Raw genomic sequence first — 14,457 nt, 5'->3', positions numbered from 1 at the left:
GAGTTCTGCATTGTCTTAATTTTTGCCTGACTGAATTACTTTATATATTTACTGACATTGTTTGCTGTTTTCTCACCTGTTCTGAAAATGATTCCGCCCTATTCCTGTGGTGGTGTTAAAGTTTATAAAATTGGTCTAACTGATTGTTTTTAAGTGTTTTTCAACTGTTGAGCTGTTGGGGGCTACACACTCAAGTGTGATAGCCATTTTTCTGCTTTAAAAGTGTCTGTTTTACTGTATCTGTTTTCATTATTGAAAAAAAATCCTCTCTCTCTACTTATTTCCTGCCTTTCTATAAGCTTTCTATAACCAGTAGAGTTTTCAGATTTTGCTGAATTCTGGGCTGTTTTGTGGTTTCTGTGTTGCCCAGACCTTACTAAGATAGAAGGAAGCTTCTCTGTTAATCAGTGAGAGTGGTGAGCTTTTAGCAGCCTATCTGTCGCTGGAGGACTGGTTTCAGCTCAGACTGTAGTTTTATTAGCCACTTTGGGCTATTTCTATTCCTTTCATCTTTCCGTTTAAAAACCTGTTTGTGCAGTTTTTGCACTTGTCTTACCTCAGCAAGAGCCTGCCTGGTTGTCCTGCAGAGTTCTACAGCAGCAGAGAGAGAAAGGGGAGAATTTGAGTGGATTAAGTACCTCTGTTTTGCTTTTTATTGCTTATTTTCGCTAGCCGCACTATTCTGAGCACTTTGTATTAACTTTGCAACTTATTTGAACTGTTTTTTGAATTCTGATACTGTTTACACTGGAAGCCAAGCTCTCTCCAGCAAAGACTGTACTAGACAGTCAAGAAGAGAAAGTAAACACCTGCACCACACCACACTCAACACATAGTCCATCAAAACCTACACCACCCAAACCCACACAGTAACACAAAACACACACCTACATTTGCGGAGGTTCTCAGTAAAAATCTGCCACACAACAGAGATCTCCAAAGCTGAAATGCAAGCAACCCCCCCCAACACTACCCAAATGACACATAGCCCACAAAATCAGTGTGCCACTCAACCTCAGCCCATAAGGCAAAACAACGTACCCAACACACTAGTCATAGGCGGCTCTATAGTCAGGCACACTGATGTCCCACTCATCAGGCTAAACAAGGAGAAGGTTACTGTCAGCTGCCTGTCGGGTGCTAGACTCCGCCACATAACGCAAGCACTCCGGTCACTCCACAACAAGTACAAATATGACTCTGTCATTGTCCATGTTGGTGTGAATGACCTGAGACATACCTCCCTGGACTACATGAACAGAGACATGGAGGAGCTCTTGGATCATGCAGCCCGGGCAGGTATGACCCTAGCTCTGAGTAGCATCCTGCCATCACCAAGAATGATACCACAATAGAAGGACAAAATGACTGACTTCAACAACTGGCTAAGCTTCTGGTGTCATTTTAAGGGGATCCAGTGTCTGTCTGGGACGATTGATCGACAGACCACGATGCTTTGCCAGAGATGGCCTGTACCTGTCGCCCCTGTGATTCCAGATTCTGGCTAAGGCTCTTGCCATCCTTATAGTGCCTTTTTTAGGTAAGGTTCAAACAACAATCTCACCACCATAGCAGGTATAAGCAAGCAAAATCTGAGGGTAATGCTACTCAATGCTAGAAAACTAAACTTCAAAATGCACTCACTCGAGGCACTCCTTAAAATGGAGAACATTGACATCTGTGCAGTGACGGAGACCTGGTTCAGACTCCAGAGAGCACCCCTGCATTACCACGTTATAACTCATACCACACCTTTCGGCCACCTAACCAGGACCAAAACACTAAAGGAGAAGGCATATCCATATTCATTGAGGATATCCACACCTCCAGGCTAGTTGCTCACTATAATGCATCTGAAATTATCCAAGTGCAACTAACACTGGGCAAGACTGCAATCCTGGTTGTAGCTTGTTACATATTGCCCCGCCATACCCCAGGATGCCCTCTCCACATTTCTTGATATACTGAGTAATATTAAGATACAGCCCAATATCCTAATAATGGGCGATTTCAACTACCCTACCATCAACTGGGAAAACTACTCATGTGCTAACTCATTTGCTCAACGCTTTCTGGAATTCATAAATTCCAACACCCTGGATCAGCTTGTTCATTCCCCCACCAGAGGCAGCAATATCCTGGACCTGGTCATTACCAATATGGGCAACTGATGTTACACGCCAGAGGTCAACTCCTTGCTGGTCAAATCTGACCACAAGCTAATCACCCTAGACATCAATATCCCACCCCCCATTAAGGAAACCACCGTAAAAAACTTCTCCAAAGCCAACTTCATGCTTCTTAAAACTGAAGTGGCAAGCTTCACAACACCCATACACATGGAAAATAGAGGTACGACTGCTGAATCCTATACAAATGCACTGTATAAGCACATAAACGAGTGCATGGATCGTGCCATCCCCAACAGAACCAAGATGCTATCCTCCAAAAAATGGAAGCCAATCTGGTGGTCCTCTGCCATAAACAAACTCTACAACAGAAGGAAGATGCTGTTGCAAAAAAAGAGTAAAATCCCCTGACAGCAGGAACTCCCTGGTCAACATCAGTAAGAAGATGAGATCCCTCATAAAATCCTCCAAAGCTAGTTATGAAAATAAAATTACCACTGATTCTAAAGACAACCACAAAGCATTCTACGGCTATGTCAAGAATCTCAATAGTGACACTCAGATCTACTCTGAGCTACAGCACAATGGCACTAGATATACAGAACCAACTGATACTGCCAACATCCTGGCAGATAGGTTCAGTGCAAACTTCAACCCCCCCCCCCAAAAGGGCCCATGAATATACCGAAAGAATGCAAAGTCACTCCAATAACAGCTGCACAAATAAAGACCGCACTCTCCAAAGCCAAGAACACAGCATCCATGGGACCTGACAACATCCCAGGCTGCATTATGCATGAACTACAGAACGAACTGGCACTCCACCTAAGTACCATGTTCAATCATAACCTTACTTCAGGCTTTGTGCCTACTGAATGGCACACAGCGATGGTTATCCCACTCCACAAAGGGGGCGGTGCCATGGACCCCGGGAACTACTGCCCCAATAGCCTGACGAGCCTGGTCTGCAAGGCCATGGAACATATCTTGGAGCTAATAAACAAGGACATAGGTAATCTCCTAACTCTGGACCCCAATCAGTTTGGGTTTGCAAAAGGTAGGTCATGTCTCCTAAATCTGATTGACTTCTTTGAAGCAGTCACCAGAGCCGAGGACAAGGGTAAGGTGGTGCACACAGCCTATCTTGACCTTGCCAAGGCTTTCGACACCATCCGTCACTCTGGAATTTTAGATAAACTCACTAGACTGGGCATAAATCCCTATGTCATAAGCTGGGTGGCCAACTGGCTCACTGACAGAATCCACACAGTTAAAGTAGCCGACTCCAAATCCAACTTCAGACCAGTGACAAGTGGAGTACCACATGGCTCAGTCCTGGGTCCTCTCCTGTTTAGCATCTACTTCTCAGAAGTCCAGGCTAATACAGCAGGTCTTTGGCTAACGAAGTTTGCAGACAACTGCAAACTAGGTGCCATAATAGAATCACCTAATGATGTGGACATTCTACAAAGGCACCTCACTGAGACTGATGTTTGGTGTCAAAGTCATGGCCACAAGCTCAATGTCAAGAAGTGCACTGTCATCCCCTTTGGGAAAAACACTGTACCCATGAACTACCACATAGGCGGTAGCCTACTAAGCACCAAAAGTGTGATAAGAGACCTTGGGACACAGGTGGACAGTAGTCTCTCCTTTGATAATCACATCACCACAGTAGTTAGGAAATCCTTCTACATGGCACACCTCATCACAAAGGGGTTCACCTCCAGAAAAAAAGAGGTCATTATTCCTCTCTACTCATCCCTCATCAGACCCATTACAGAGTGCAATGTCCCATTTGGCATGTGCCTTGCAAGACATCTACAAGCAGAAAGGCCACAGAAATACCTCAAAAAGAGGATTACCAGCCTCAAACATATGCCATACACAGACCGTCTCAAAAAAATCCAGCTCTACTCTGTCACTTATCGCCTACTCAGAAGCGACCTCTGCCTAACATACAAAGCCATATCAAACCCAGATCTGTTGGACATGCTACACTTAAAGAAACCCCAATCCCTCCAAGCCACACGCTCCAGGGATTTAAACTCTGCCACCACAATAAACAGAACATGCTGGACGGATAGATTCCTGTCCCAGAGACTTCCCATGCTCTGGAACAGACTACCCATTCATGTCAAGCAAAGCACCTCATTAGCCATCTAAGAAAAATCTTGACAATTGGATGGGAAATAGGATATTCACCCTGGGGATCACTTCTTTGGCTATGCTAGACAGGGGAGCAGGAAAATAACTTTCTTGGGTGGCGAAAGCCAGGGAACTTTTTTGGTTAGGCTTATATAGGCCCCAGGGCGGCCAGTAGCCTAGTACCTGCCTATGCACCTATGAACCTATAATTAGTTTTACAGTGTGATCATTTACTACAATCATAGAGTCGATCACAGCAGAATGTTCACAGCCTGGGGTGCATTTCTGCACATACAAGGTAAATAACATGGAAGAGCACAGTATGCTTAAATGATTAAAAAAAAAAGAAGTTATGTACTCACCATAACGTTCCATCTGAGTAGTTAGACTTCATTTGTCATCAACCTGTGGGTTTCAGATCTGATACAGATCTGAGCCGGCAGCTTTTGAAACTAAGATCCAAGCTCCTCCCCCTTACCCATACTACACTGCAACCTCCTTCCAACCCACAGATCTCGTTTGCCGCGGCTTTGCCAAGACGTGATCTCTGAGCTCCCGATGGCCGACAGCGTCTTCCTGTCCTTCTCACTCTGGACTAGCACATCTCGAACGGTCTTCCCGAACAGGGTCGAACCATCAAAAGGGACATTCATGAAGGATGCCTTGAAAGGTTGCAAAAAATTACAAAGCCAGAGCCAGGTGTGATGCCTCATGGCAATGCCAGACCCGGCCCCCCCCTAGCGGCTCCCTCGGTGGTGTGAGAGAGTAAGCGCATAGACGTGTTTGTCACCTACTTAAGAGTGGTCATACGTGCTGAGAATTAATGTTTATCTTTGAACAAAATGGACTCTGGGGGAGACTCAGCGTACTCTTTCACAAGGTCGCACTGAAGCCTAATCACGTGGGCCATATAGTTCAGCTCCCTTACAGCAAAGGTAGCTGAAGCATACGTCCGCTTTCCGAGTCAATCCATCACCCTAGACTCCTTGTCCAGAGGATGGACTGAGGAACTCTCCTGCACCAGTTCCTTTTTGGTGGCCGCCGCCACCACCATGGCATCAACTGAGGAACCCTTACTCCATGCAGGCTTGTTAGTAGGATGGCTCAAAATTTTATCTGGCCGTTTAAGTATAGGTTCTACAGTTTCCGGCTCCTTCCAAGCTCTGATGGTAATGAGGTCCACCAGATGATCAGCCGGGGGGGGGGACACCCAAGAGGTAGATGGGCCTGCATCGAACACCTCCAAGAATACTGACTCATACGAGGAAGGCTTTTGGGCGGACCAACCTCCCCTTTGACGGAGGATTTCCATTATTTCTCTGAAGGAGATGTCTTTGGGAGGTGGTCTGGGGGAGCCTTCCCCTTCCTCCAAGTCTGTATCTTCTGTGAGGGACTTGTGGGAGTCCAGGTGCCTCCTCTTGCAATGGCATTTGTGAGGGACCTCCTTGGAGGGGCTCTCCGGGGAGGGCTCACAAAAAGTTTCATATTCCTGTAGGGGAACTGTCTGGGGCGTATCAGACACAGGCTGTCCCTGGAAGGACTGGATGACAGAAGACACACTCAGCTGCGAGGGAGCAGGGGTGGTCACTGAGGAAAGAGTGAGAGGTCTTGATCCTCCTGAGAGAACCCTCTCCACAACATCGAAGGCCGAAGGGGAACCGGCTAACCTGAAACAAGTTGGATGGGCAACTGTGCCCCTTGGATCCGACGAAGGGATCAGAGCCGAATCCAGAACAACTGGGCCCAGAGGAATGGTATGTTCAGACCACAACGGAGCCAGTAACACACTCATCCCCCTGAATCCAATGCCCAGATCACGGCTCTGAGAGCTCGGATCCAACATAGGATCCAGCAAACTCGAGGGAATGGCCGGGGTCGAGGTTGGAGGAACCATCGGCGCCGACCCCCTGACTCCGGGACTCCTCGGATCCAGGGACTTTGAAACCCAGGGATGGATTGGAGAAGGAGCTATCGGGGCAAACATTGAAGCCGAACTCCCGCTCTGGTGGGAGGGGGAGCCAGCAACACTCCCATCTGCAATGGAGTCTGCAAGAACCTTCTCATCATCTAGTCCATGTCAGCCTCAGACAGGCTTCTTGTGGATCTTGAGGACGCCTTCTTGTGGATCTTGAGGACGCCACCGACACCGGTCAGGAGAGCCGATGCGAGGACGACCTCGAAGCAGGCCGAACCTCCTCCTCCAGCTCTGGGGAAAATCTAGGAGAATAGAGCCAAGCAGAAGGCAGCCTTAGGACCCTTTTCCGGGGTAGAGACCACTTTATCAGGGGGGGCCAATGGATCTGATGGGTCTGCTGGTCTCTTGCGACCCCTCTCCTTGTCTCTCTCTTTCTTTTTCTCTCTCTCTTTCTTTCTCTCTGTGCTTCTCCTTCCTGGCCTATCGCCCTGTTTGGAAGTGGGAGTGACAGTCCCAGACAGGGGAGGGGGAGGAGGACCAGAAGCTGGTATGGCCAGAGCCGTGGCCATAGAGGAAGAAGACACCAATTCCACCGCAGAGCCCAAAGGTTAAAGGCTGCACAAATTTTGCAGCCCGATGTATGGTGGGGAACTCCTAAACACACAACGCAGAGTGTGTGGCCATCGACCGGGGACAGCTTATGGCCACACTCTGTGCATTTAGAGAAAGTCAGCTTCTGGGAGTCTGACATCACAACCCCACAACAACCAAAAACACGTGCGCACACACACCAAAGTCGGGAAGGGGAGGTCTACACTAAGCACAAAAATACAAAGTTTATTACTATAACTTTTTTTTTTGAACAGAAAACCATCCACGCACACACACTTTATCGCACAGTTAAAGTTGGACAAAATCCCATGCTACCTGCCTGGAGCTCAGATATCACGTCTTGGCGAAGCCGCGGCAAACGAGATCTGAGGGTTGGAAGGAGGTTGCAGTGTAGTATGGGTAAGAGAGAGGAGCTTGGAGCTCAGATCTTAGCTTGGAAAGCTGCCGGCTCGGATCCATATCGGATCCGAAACCCACAGGTTGATGATCAAATGAAGTCAACTACTTCAGATATACTGTTTTGAAGAAAATACACACAGAATTTACAAAACAAAATAAAAAAGGATGATGGTAAATGTGTGGTTGATTTGAAGGAAGGGATGCACAAACATACTACATAACAGTACTGCAGTAACATTTTAAAAACATGACAGATTGTGGGTGGGACTTGAGAAAGCAGAGGTTAGGTAATATTTGGGGTACAAAAGCATAAATGCATTGTATCTTTACAAATATATACACATTTTTTAAATTTCAGTCTGAATGCTGTACATGGCTGACATTTTATGGTGGCGAAAGAACAGATTCCCAAAGTTTTGTGGCAATGAAAAAGATGGTATGGTCTGTGATGCATTTTGTGTGTGTGTGTGTGGTGTTTGCCATAAGGGTCCTGAGGGGGGACTTTGTAGGAACTGGGTATTATGCAGTCAGCTAGGAAACAAAAGGACTAATTTTTTTTAAAACATCTATTGAATTATTTATTTATTTATTTTTATTTATTTACATTTGTTTACCGGCAAATTCCGACTGAACACAGGTCCTTTTTCAGGGGAGGCCCGGGGAGAAAACCTCCACAAGCAACAGTAAATTGAGTTACAGTATCGAACAAGACGTACAATAATAACAGAGCAAATAGGTCCATAGTAAAAAAACATACATTAAAACAGCAACAGTTGTGACATAGGCAAACTTACATTTATGTGAAAGTAATCAAACCATATTAAGAAACTGGAGTCTGCGTGTCTTCCATGTGTTCATGTGGGTTTCTTCCAGGTGCACCGTTTTCCTCCCACACTCCAAACATATGCAGTAGATGGACTGGACACACTAAATTGGTCATAGGTGTGAGCATGTGGTGTAGAAGTACTACAGCAGGGTTAGCCACCTGATGGTATAACCTGGGCTCTAGATGATTGCCACTGTTGGAAGTGACACCCCAATCCCCATGTGTAAAAATGGGAAAAAGGGGTTGTGGATGGATGGATGAAACCGCATTAAGAAATTCAGACTTACAAAACATTAGAGATCATGTACATTTTAAATATCCTATAATCTAAGCAAAATTATGTAAATTATTCAATTCACGCCTTCTCTTAAACCTCCTTTCTCCTCCAAAACATTTTTCTGCATGTATTGCTCTAACAGTTTCCATTTCTTTTTATGTAATTTACTCCTACCCCTTTCCAAAGATCCCATTTACTTTTCTCTTACCTCTGCTAAAATATTCACTACTTACAGTGTAGTTGGTTTAGATTTTTATTTCCATTTTCTAATAATTGCTTTTTTGTCAGCTAACAGAGAAAGAAGTTATGTACCGACCATAACTTTCCATGTTTTTTGTCCCTCATCTCGCCTTCCTTCTTGCTGGTTGGGTTCGAAGCAGATCCTCAGCTCCGACTCGACTGTTTTACTATAGCTCGAGAGATTATACTGGCTCGAGGCTACCTCCTATCCCAACATGCCTAGCGGTAGCTACCCAGATCTCGTTTGTGATAGCTCAGACTAGACCATAAAAGCAAAATGCAAATTTCTACTCAGCTCTTACACAAAAGGAAAACTTGTGTATACAGGGACAATCCACATGTAAAGTTAAGGAGGAAAAAGGAACAACAAAGCCTGGTCAATTAACCTGGTATGTCAACAGGAAACTCAGCCAGTGTAACCAATGAAGGAATTCCTCTCGATCATCCAAGAAGGGGGAAGGGGGGGGGCAAGAAGGAAGGCGAGATGAAGGACAACAAACAAGGAACATTATGGTAGGTACATAACTTCTTTATGTTATGTTGTCCCCATCTCGTCTTCATTCTTGCTGGTTGGGACCACGTCCCCAGCACCTGGTTCTTGGGTGGCTCACTGGAACAAGCTCTTCAGGACCGTGGAACCAAAGGATGCCCTGTTCCAGGAGACCACATCCACTTTGTAATGAGTGATAAAGGTTTGAAGATTTGCTCATGTTGCTGCTGCACAAATTGAATCTAAAGGCAATTTGGCTTGGAAAGCAACAGAGGTAGCGAAGGCCCTGGTTGAGAGTCCTCTGGCTTTCCCTGGAAGCTTTTTGTTACGCAAATCATAAGTATAGCTGATTGTGTCTGACAGCCACTTTGATAAGGTCACTTTTGAAACTGGAGAACCTTGTTTACTGTCAGCAAAGGATACAAACAATCTGATTTTCTAAAGTACTTGGTCCTGTGTAAATAAAAGCTTAATTGGCTATTAACATCCAACTGGTAGAGTCTATACTCTGCCTTGTTACCATAACTAGGGAAGAATACAGGAAGCTCAACGGACTGATTTAAATTATACTCTGAACACACCTTTGGCAAGAAGGAGGGACTGGTTCTGAGAGAGAGAGACTATCTTTGCGAAAGATACAGCGGGTGAATAGATAAAGCGTGTAATTCAGAAACCTGTCTAGCTGAGGTGATGGCAATCAAGAAAAGGGTTTTCAGAGACAGACATTTCAGGGGACGAGATGCTACTGGTTCAAAGGGTGGAAAAAAGAGAGAGGCTAAAACAAAGTTTAGGTCCCAAGGGGGGGGGGTTATACCTCGTAAGAATGCTTTGTACAGCTTATGGGAAATGATGTTAGAGCCCAACTCTCCCACATAAAAATTGGAGTTGGACCCTAATGGTAGCTGCAGCTGCCCCTCATTTGAACGTTTCGGCTAGGAAATCAAGAATCTTGGGAACAAGAGCAGTGAAAGGATCAATATCATTATTCTTTGCCCAATAAGAGAACCTCTTCCAGTTGCTAGTGTAAATCTTTCTGGTAGCGGGCTTGTGAGTGGACACCAGGATGTGCTGTACTGCCGGGGAAATGTTGGGGAGCCTGACTGGAAGTGGAAAAACCAAGCAGTCAGCTTGAGAGTTTGGAAGGATGGAGCATGCTTGACTGATGCATCAGGAGGTCCGGAACTGGGTCCAGTATCCAAGGCTCCACTTGTAGATGATGACGGAGAAACAGGAACCATATCTGACGAGGCCAGTAAGGAGCAATGAGGATGAGTTTGCACCCCATTGACTTTACTTTCTGAAGTACCTTTGGGATCAGAGGAAAGGTGGAAAGGCATAAAGTAGTCCCAGAGGCCAATCGTGAACAAGTGCATCCCTGGGTGACTGTCCCGGTGGGGGGAATAAGGCGAAGCAGCTGCGGCATTTGTTGTTGAGGGGAGTGGCAAAAAGATTGCAGCATGGCTGGCCCCATTTGCGAAAAATAGTCTCCACAACTTCTTGTTTCAGGGACCACTTGTGAGCATGAGGATAGCCCTGCTGAACCTGTCCGCTATTACGTTGGATTTCCCGGGAATGTGCGTCGCAATCAGAAAACGCTAGGAAGATATTGCCCATTGCCATACTCGAAAGGCCTCTCGACACAAGGGGTAAGATCAGGTCCTGCACTGTTTGTTGATGTGCCATACCACTGACATATTGCCTGTCTGAATTGCAATAGTTCCGGTAGGTAGGGAGTCCTGAAATGCTTGCAATGCCAGAAGCACCACTCTCATCTCTAGAAAATTGATGTGCAAGTGGTACTTGTGTCATTGCCACATTCCTTCATGCCCCCCACCCTATCTAGGAGGCATCCGTGGTCACTGTGGCTACTAGATGGGGGTCTAGAAAGCGTCTGCCCAGAGTCACCTGTGGGGAGACAAGCCACCATACTAAGTCCTTTTTGCAGGATTATGTGATCGAGATCATGTGTGACATTGGTAAATCCTGGAACGACCATTGAGCAAAAATAAGCCACTGCAGAATTCTCATGTGGAAGCGAACCATACGGACTAGAGTAATTGCTGGAGCCACTGAGCCCAAGCCCTTCACTACCTCTCTTGCCTGAACTCTTGTCTTTTTCACGAGGAATGAAACTTGCTGACGAATGGTTGATACCCTGTCTTGAGGCAGCTTTGCTATCATGGCTCTTGTATCTAGGTCTGTCCCTATGAAGGTAATAGACTGACAAGGCAGTACGGCAGACCTTTCATAGTTTATGGTGATGCCTAGCTGGGAACAGGTTTGAATTGTGTAGTCCCGTGCTTTGATCAGTTGATGCTTGGTGGTAGCAGTGAGGAGCCAGTCGTCTACATATGGAAACATCTGGAATCCCAGACATCTCAGCTGAGGCGTGACTACTGCCATACACTTGGTGAACACCCTGGGAGCTGTGGTGAGACCAAAGAGCAGAGCTCTGAACTCATGATGACTGGCTCCCAGCCAGAAGCGTAGGAATCTCCTGGATCGCCTGTCCATTTTTATGTGGTAGTACGCATCCTGGAGATCGATGGAGCACATCCAATTGTCCTGACCCAAAAAGGAAGAATGGACTGCAGTGTTACCATCCGGAACTTAGTTTTTTTTTACTGATTTGTTTAGCTTGCTGAGATCCAAGATGGGTCTCCAGTCCCCTGTCTTTTTGGAACTAAAAAGAATTTTGAGTAAGTTCCGGATTCAATTTGGTCTGCAGGGACTTCTTCGATGGTTCTTTTTTCTAGCAATCTTTGTACTTCTAGGATTATTAGATCCCAAAGACCTGGGTGGAACATCTGGGACTGAACATTTTGTTCTTAAGGGGGGTAACTGAGAAAAGGAAATTTTGTAACCCCTGGATATTACTGACAGTACCCATGCATATTTCGTAATTGTTTGCCAGGCTGTTGGGTACAATAACAGTCTGCCACCACTGCCTCCAGAGGTGGACAGTCGGGCCTCCCTTCAGGGGTGCTGGAAGGGCCTAGCAGAGAACGTATCTCTGTCGCTCTGCTGTTGCAGACCCCCCCCCCCCCCGACTGCGAGGCCAGCGTCTTCCATTATTGTTTCCCCCTCTGCCCCTGGGGGAAAATTCTCCACATGTGTCAGGTGAAGCTCTCTGGGATTTTCGAAACCACATTTTCCCACTCTTCTGACCTTTAGGATAGGGTCTAGATGGAGTGGAAAAATGAACTCCTATGACAGAGAGAGTCTTGTCATCCTTTTCACACCTGGTGACAGTCTCTTTTACCTGAAGCCCAAACAAGGACGAACCATCAAAAGAGATATTGGTAAAGGAGGACTTGAAAGGTTCCGCAAATTGACAAAGGTGCATTCAGGAGTGTCTCCACAAAGCAACAATGGTACCTGCTGCCCTACTCGCTCCATCTGACACAAGAAATGAGCCTCATGGAAAAGTTAACCACAGAAGTCAAGGTTACAAGCTGGAAAGCCACCCTGCTCACAACTCCTTCAGCTGTAGGATCCTGATACAACTCCTTTAGGAGATCCCTCTGAAGTCACATGAAGTGTGACAAATAATTCAGTGACCGGAGAGCAAAGGTCGCTGAAGAGAACATATGCTTCCCATACCTTTCCACTGTATGAGACTCCTTGTTCGGCGGATGGACAGATGAAGAAGTTTCCGCAAGTTGCTTCTTAGTGGCTGCTGCCACCACCATAACATCAACAGGAACCCCTTTGGAAAGGAAGGACTTGTCTTCGGGTGCAGTTATAAATGTATTTGGTCTCGGCGGAACTGGTTCCATGGTCTCTGGAGCGCTCCATGCCTTCTGACCCAGTACAGACAAAAGTGGGTCAAAAGGTGGAGCCACCCAAGAGGTGAAGGGTCGGGAAGCAAATGCATCCAGGTAGACCGACTTGTCCTCAGAAGGGACTAGGGGACTTCCAGCCACCCCTCTGTCTAAGGATTTCCAAGTTGTCTGAAAAAGAGACATCCTCAGAGGGGGACGGTGGGGACCCTTCCGATTCGTCCAAGTCTGTGTCTGAAGTGATGGACTCAGGGGAGACCAAATTCTTCCTCTTACATTTTTGTCTTCCGAGGGACCTCCTCTGAATGCTCAGGGGAGGTTTCAGAAGAAGTGGGGTCACCCAATGGGACATCCTGAGCATAGGTTCCCTATGCTTGGAGGAAGGAGGAGTGTCAAGGCAGGCACAGGGACCGAGGGAGAAGGAGCCGATGGAGCTGAGGGTGGAGCGGTCTCAGGAGACGGCACGCTCATCATCTCGAAGGCACCACGGTCCCGAGCCGAAGGAACCTCTGGCTCTGAAGAGCCCGGAGATCTCCTGCAAACAGAGAGCGACAGCTGCGAGGCTGATGTGGGAGCCGAGTTCACCTGAGCCAAAGCTCCGAGGGGGAGAGCAGGGTCAGACGAGGTTCAGATGCCACTTGCCCCCTTGGAGCTGATGAGAGAGCTTTGGTGCACAGATCCCTCGATGGACTGAGACATCGAGGAGATCAGAGCGGGAGTCGGAACCGATAAAGGAGAAGTAAACAGAGCTGACGTTTCCACCACCACAACATCCATGCACTCCGGCTTCGAGTTCAAGAAATTTGGAGGAGGAACCTACAGGAAAGCTGGATGGGCCGAAGGAGCCAATTCCTTATGGGCTGGGCTCAACAGCAATTTGGCAAGTGCCTGTGACTTGAGTAGCCTATTGACCACCCTCGCCACATCATGATCCGAAAGGCTGGAGGACCGAGAGAAGTGAGAAGAGGACCGGTGATTGCCTGCCCCAGATTGCAACAAAGGAGACTGTGGAGCAGGGCGCATCGGCTCCAAAGAGGGAGACCTGGTACTTTTATGGGTCCGGACAGGCTCCGAAGATACTGATGGAACCGCCGGAGACATAGCTTTGTCGGAGCCAACACTGGGAACCGACAGAGCCGAAGATTTCACAGAAGATTTAGGTTGTTCTGAAATCGGAACCAATGAGGATGGTTTAGGGGATTTTTCAGACTATTTAGCTGGCTGAAGAACCAGAGATGAAGGATCCTGAGGTTTCTTCAGAAGGCCACGCAAAATCAGTTTGTTTTTTCTCTCCTGCAGGACTCTGGAACTGAAAGTGTGACAGATAGAGCATGAGTCTTGCAGTTGAACAGCCCTTAAACAGTAAACACAACTCCTGTGCCCATCCGTAAGGGGCATTTTTTGGCAACAGGAGTCACACTTCTTAAAGCCAGAGGATTTCAACTCTTTACACATGCTGGGTACCAGAAAACCCAAACAGCAAAAAAAACAAGGCTGTAACAGTTAGCAAAAACAGAACTACACTACCACAAACAAGGATACTTTTTTTTTTTTTTTGTGGAAAAAGGAGGAGAAGGGGGAGAGCCTCTAAGTAAAACAGCGAATCCCCCAATAGGATAACCTCTAACTTAAATGGCTA

At 46.8% G+C, this 14,457-nt stretch overlaps 1 protein-coding gene across 4 annotated transcripts in view; it reads right to left on the bottom strand.

The window, feature by feature from the left end:
• RAB3GAP1 (RAB3 GTPase activating protein catalytic subunit 1) overlaps positions 1–14,457 on the bottom strand; it is a 2,239,542-nt gene that overhangs the window by 1,354,297 nt on the left and 870,788 nt on the right. The gene's annotated exons all lie outside the window — the stretch shown is intronic.

Source organism: Protopterus annectens, chromosome 6.part0 (assembly GCF_019279795.1).
Source record: "Protopterus annectens isolate FY-2018-M chromosome 6.part0, PAN1.0, whole genome shotgun sequence".
NCBI classification, from domain to species: domain Eukaryota; kingdom Metazoa; phylum Chordata; order Ceratodontiformes; family Protopteridae; genus Protopterus; species Protopterus annectens.
The sequence above is the reverse complement of the archived record's forward strand: the minus strand, read 5'-3'. Positions and strand labels throughout refer to the sequence as shown.